The sequence below is a fragment of the Glycine soja genome, chromosome 6 (assembly GCF_004193775.1).
Source record: "Glycine soja cultivar W05 chromosome 6, ASM419377v2, whole genome shotgun sequence".
Taxonomy (NCBI): domain Eukaryota; kingdom Viridiplantae; phylum Streptophyta; class Magnoliopsida; order Fabales; family Fabaceae; genus Glycine; species Glycine soja.
In genome coordinates, this window is record NC_041007.1 from 37,370,489 (window position 1) to 37,376,470 (window position 5,982).

The following is a 5,982-nucleotide window of genomic DNA, read 5'->3' on the forward strand; positions in this document are numbered from 1 at the left end:
CATGTCCTTCTTCACCAATATTTCTAGCACCCTTCTTTACCCATGATCCATCATGCTCCTTAATATAACCAAAGGATGCTATGACTGAAGCATCTATAAGGAATGATCTCTTGATTGGAACATAAGGTTCAGAATCAAGAGGGATGTTGAAATGTTGAAGGAAGAGGGTAACAAGGTGAGGATAAGGCAATGGGGCATTTAATCGCAATGCCTTATGCATGCGATATCTAACAAGATCTGACCAATCAATTTGTAAACCTTTATGAAAGGCCCACATGACAATGAGATCTTCTTTAGAAACCTGGGCAAGGTTTGAAGATCTAGGAAGCAAAATGCGAACTATAAGGTAATGGAGGATGCGGCTTTCAAAAGCCAATGAACAGGCAAGAAGTCTTCCGGTCATATCCGCTTGGTTGGTGCAAACCAACTGGCGGGCATCATGCACAAAGAAATTGAATTTTCATTCATCAATCAGTGCACCCTCAAAATGCACACCTTCACTAGGAAATTTGGTTAAGTCAAAAAATAGGGATTGGTCAATGACCATCTTAATCCCATAGATTTCAGACATTAGAACACCTTCATGAATTTCTAAATTATAATAAAAGGCTTTGACTAATTCAGAATAGACAGGTAATTTCAGAGACATGAATGGAATAAGATTGGAGTTTTCAAATGCTTGGAAGCATTCAAAATTCTCATAACTCCATATCTATGAATTTTGGGTCTACAATGGAATGAGAGGAAAAGAGGTTTGTGTACCATATACGCTGTTCCTCTGATGAGAATAATGATCCAGAGGGAATGGAGGGAGGAATTGGTGCTTCCTGTGACCCAGAATGCCGCTGACTCTGACTCGAAGTTCCTTTCCGCTTTTTCGATGGTTCCGCCATTTGAAGAGTTTTTTCAGGATTTTAATCGGTTCAAATGAAAGATATTGAAAAAAGATGAAGTTTGGGCTTTGTGGGGAGTGATTTGGATAAGAATTGAGTGAGATATGGCTGGAAGAAAAATTGGGGGCGAGGGTTTTCGAGAGAATGAAAGGTTGCAGGTTTCAGAATTTGAAATTTGAATATATAGGTGCAGGGACGCATCGTAATCGATTACACAAATATGGTAATCGATTACCAGAGAGCAACTTTGCCAGAAATAACTGCTTGTAATCGATTACACTATTATGGTAATCGATTACCAGTGGTTATTTTAGCCAGAAAACAAAAATAGAAGGCTTTCTAGGAGAGAAGAAGTTTTGAAAACTATTTTTAAAAATACTATATTTAAAAATACTTTATGACTAATTTTCAATCATGTAATTTACATATCATGTCATGCAAAAATATTCAAAACATGAAGATAATCAATTTTATCAAGAACAATTACAACACAAGTATGAAGAATATTGATTTTACTTGAATAAATGAATGAATATTTTATGCAAATAGAATGAAATCAATCAAGCAAATATACTCATGATTTCAATCAATCAAAAGACAAATAAATAAAGAATTGTTAGTCATCATAGTCAAATTGTTTGAATGAAAATTTCAACTTTAAGAGAAATTTTAATAAGATAATGGTTTTGATATTACCTTTTTCAGGATTGAAGTGTCTATATCTTCAAAGATGAGAATCATTCTTTTTCTCCTTGTTTTTCATCATTGAGAGATGTTCTCGTCACTTTCATAATCTTTGGTTAAAAGATTAATCTCCTTTTCTGAACCATCGGATGAATCATTGTCATCCCATGCAACGTATGCTTTCTTAGTTCTTCTTTCGTCAAATCTTTTCTTTTCACTTTTCTTCGACCATTCTTCATTTGACGGACAATTGGCCTTGATGTGACCAATTTGGTTGCATTTGTAACACCTAAGGACTTGAGAACCCTCTTGTGATTTTCTTCCATTATTGAAATTCTGACGCCTATCAATTTTTCTTTTCTTGATGTATTTCTGAAATTTCTTAACAAAGAAGGAAAAATCTTCATCATCTGAATCTTCTTCTTCGTTTTCTTCTTGTATGGAAGATGAGGCTTTAAGGGCTATGCTTCTCTTCTTTTTGTCATTTTCTTCATTCTGATTGAGGCGTTGAAGTTCCATCTCGTGTTCCTGCAATTTACCAAATAAAGTGGCAAGAGACATGGAGGAGAGATCTTTGCTTTCAGAAATAGCAGTTACCTTGGGCTGTCATTCCCTACTTAAACATCTTAAGACTTTATTAATTAAATCCTCATTAGGAAAAACTTTTCCTAATGATGCAAGATGGTTTACAATATGTGTAAACCTTTTTTGTAAACTCTGAATGTTTTCATTTGGATTCATCCTAAATAACTCATATTCATGGGTAAGGGTATTTATTCTAGACCTTTTTACATTTGTGGTTCCTTCATGGGTTAACTAGAGAGTATCCCACATATCCTTGGCATTAGTACAATTTGACACTCTAAAGTACTCATCTATCCCTAGGGCTGAAGTGATGATATTTTTGGCTTTGAGATCGTACTGGATTTTTCTCCTATCTTCTTCTGTCCACTGATCTCTAGGTTTTTGGGTTGAAGTACTTGTGCTTACATCTACTATAGTGGGTATATGTGGTCCTAATTCTATTGCTTCCCATATATTTAGATCTATGGCTTTTATGAATATTTGCATGCGGGTTTTCCAATAATGGTAACCCTCACCATTGAAAATGGGTGGTCTGTGAATATAATTTCCTTCAGGAAACAAGGGATTTGAGGAGGCCATCCTACAGGAAACCTGCTCTGATACCACTTGTTGGATCGTGTGGCCTCATAAAAATTAAGAAGGGGGGTTGAATTAATTATTCCTAAAACTTTACCAATTAAAAATTACACTTTTAAGGCTTTTACTTATGTTGTTAAGAGAATATGGAGTGGAAGAGAAACTTAACAGAAAGTAAAAGCGGAACTTAAATGCACAGCGGAAAGTAAAAGAGTAGGGAAGAAGGAAACAAACACACAAGAGTTTTTATACTAGTTCGGCAACAACCCGTGCCTACCTCCAGTCCCCAAGCGACCTGCGGTCCTTGAGATTTCTTTCAACCTTGTAAAAATCCATTTACAAGCAAAGATCCACAAGGGATGTACCCTCCCTTGTTCTCTTTGAACCTAGTGGATGTACCCTCTCTTGTTCTCGGTCAAACCCAAGTAGATGTACCCTCTACTTGTACCACAAAGGATGTACCCTCCAATGCGTTAAGACAAAGATCTCAGGCTGTTACACCTTTGATACTTTGTGAATGGGGATACAAAAGAATTCTCAGGCGGTTAAACCTTTGAACGCTTTTGTATTAGGGAATGGGAAGAATCAAAAGAATTCTCAGACTGTGTCGTTTTGAATTCTTTGACAAGGGAGAAGGGAGACACAAAAGAATTCAGGCGGTTAGTCCCTTGTTCTTTTGGAAAAGAGAGAAGAGAGACACAAGAAGAATTCAGGCGGTTAGTCATTGGCGAATTCTTTTTGGCAAAGGGAGAAGAGAATGAAAAGATGAATAGCACAAGTTTTCAAGGTTTGGAAAACCAGAAAACTTCAGAAAGCTTTTGGTACAAAGAAGAAGAAGAAGAACTTCAAAGAGATTTCAAGGCTTGTAAAGGATTGTAAGAGTTTGTTAGAAAGATTTGGAATGATTGATTCAAAATGCAAAACAAAGCCTTGCTGTTATAGACTCTTCATGTCTGGTCAAGAAGGCCATTCAGAAGAGTTATGACTTTTAGAAAAACTTAAAAACCATTTGAAAAAGTCAAAACCTTTTTGAAGAGTTACATCTTTAGATTTTTTAGAAACAAACACTGGTAATCGATTACAAAATATGTGTAATCGATTACACAAAGCTTTTGAGTGAAACAATGTGACTATTCACTTTTAAATTTGAATTTCAACGTTCAAGAACACTGGTAATCGATTACCAAAACATTGTAATCGATTACAGCCTTTTGAAAATATTTGGAACGTTGTAAATTCAGTTTGAAAACATTTTCAAACTCATTTTGCTACTGGTAATTGATTACAACAATATGGTAATCGATTACCAGAGAGTAAAAACTCTTTGGTAAAGGTTTTGTCAAAAACTCATGTGCTATTCAAAGTTTTGAAAAACTTTTTAATACTTATCTTGATTGAGTCTTTTCTTCATTCTTGAATCTTGAGTCTTGAATCTTGATCTTGATTCTTGAGATCTTGAGTCTTGATTCTTGATTCTTGAATCTTGATCTTGATTCTTGAGATCTTGAATCTTGATCTTGATTCTTGAGATCTTGAATCTTTGTTTGTAGGCTTTCTTCTTGAGTCTTGAATTCTTCTTGATTCTTGAACTTGAATCTTGAATCTTGATTCTTGAGATGGATGTTTTTTGATTCACTTGAGTTGTTCTTTGATCTTTTCAGCTTTTTGTTCATCACCTTTGTCATCATCTTTTGTTGTTATCATTGTTATCATCAAAACACCTTTGAATCATTGTTGATTCATCATGAAGCTTTGCTTCCACAGGATGAAGGGGACAAAGGTCCATTTTCAAAGGAATTCACATAATCACAAAAATAATCAAGAGTATTTATGTATCCCAAAACACATAACAAAGATGAGAAGATATATAGCATCTATAGTAACCAATAACATAGTTAAATCTTTGTAAAAGAATGTTTTTTCTTTGTAAAGTATCATATCATAGTTAAATCTTTGAATATGTTGAATTATAAATTCATACCTCTTCATCTATAGTTTATAAGACTTGATTAATTTATGGATCTTCTACAAATCCTACTTTAAGGACAACAAGGTTTCCAAGCAAATTCTCCAATTTTTTAATTCTATTATCGGCATAAGAGCTTTGAGATGAACTGGCTTAATGTGGAAGCTTGCCAAGACAACGCACACGTCCTCTTTTTTCAGGTCTTTTGACTTTTGAATATATCTCATTTGTCCAATTTGTAAATTTTGTGAACTCTCTGCTTCAACCATTTTCTTTTTTAATTCATCATACATAAAATACACCTTATAAATTATTACCATGCATCAATATCCTTAATACTTCAACGTCACTAAACAAAACTAATCTCCTCATTAGTTATTCCTCCTCACACCATAACCCTCTATTAGAAAATTGAGCAAAACAAAACATTAAACAAAGAGAAAGTATTGAAATAAAATTTAAAATTCTTATAATTACAGTAGCAGCCTTTTCAGTATCGATGCTTCCATCTTTTGAAGTTCAAGTGTCAATATAAATTTCTTCCTGAGAAGGTTGCACTCCCTTAGCCTTTTTTCTCTAACAGTAGTTAAAAAAATCAATCATCCTATTTATACTATAAAAAAGACAAACCAACTCATGAATCTGTCTTGGAAGATTCTTGGTTCCCATGCAATGCAAGTTCTCATATTTTGAACAATTCCTTTTGTTAATGTTGCTTATTTTCTATTACCAAAAAATATAAAAAGTCAACAATAAAAATAGGCATGTAATATATAATTGTTATTTTAGCCAAAGGTTGGTCACATTATACATATATATTTTTCCTTTCTCAGAACACCAATAATGTACTAAATCACAAAATTGAGAAGGATCAACCCTTGGATTCGGGATGTGTGCAACCATTTCCTCCTTAGTGTTGCTCTCATCATATCCTTTTGATTTCAGTTCATATTTAAATTGTCTCCATTTGAGGCTCATGTCATCTGACAATATTTCCTTTGTTTATTAAGTTAATTCAGGAACAAATATAAACTTACTCTATTATGAGTATCATTAAAAAACAAATAAGACCATTTAGTTAGACATTACAAAACATAAAATTTTACAAGAAACAACAATTATAATGTTTTATACTAGACTTGAATCAATTCAACCATGTCAGTAATATAGTCTTTAGATCGACATGTCTTTTCAGTTAAGAAAATTGATAAGAGCACATTGGTGTTTTCTTACCAAGCTCCCAATTGCATTCAGTAGAGTTTTCCTTTCCCAACCCAT

The 5,982-nt window shown here is 33.8% G+C and overlaps 1 pseudogene; it reads right to left on the minus strand.

Annotated features, from left to right (window-relative positions):
* Positions 1-4,734: 4,734 nt before the first annotated feature.
* LOC114417495 lies at positions 4,735-5,682 on the minus strand (annotated as a pseudogene).
* Positions 5,683-5,982: the final 300 nt, after the last annotated feature.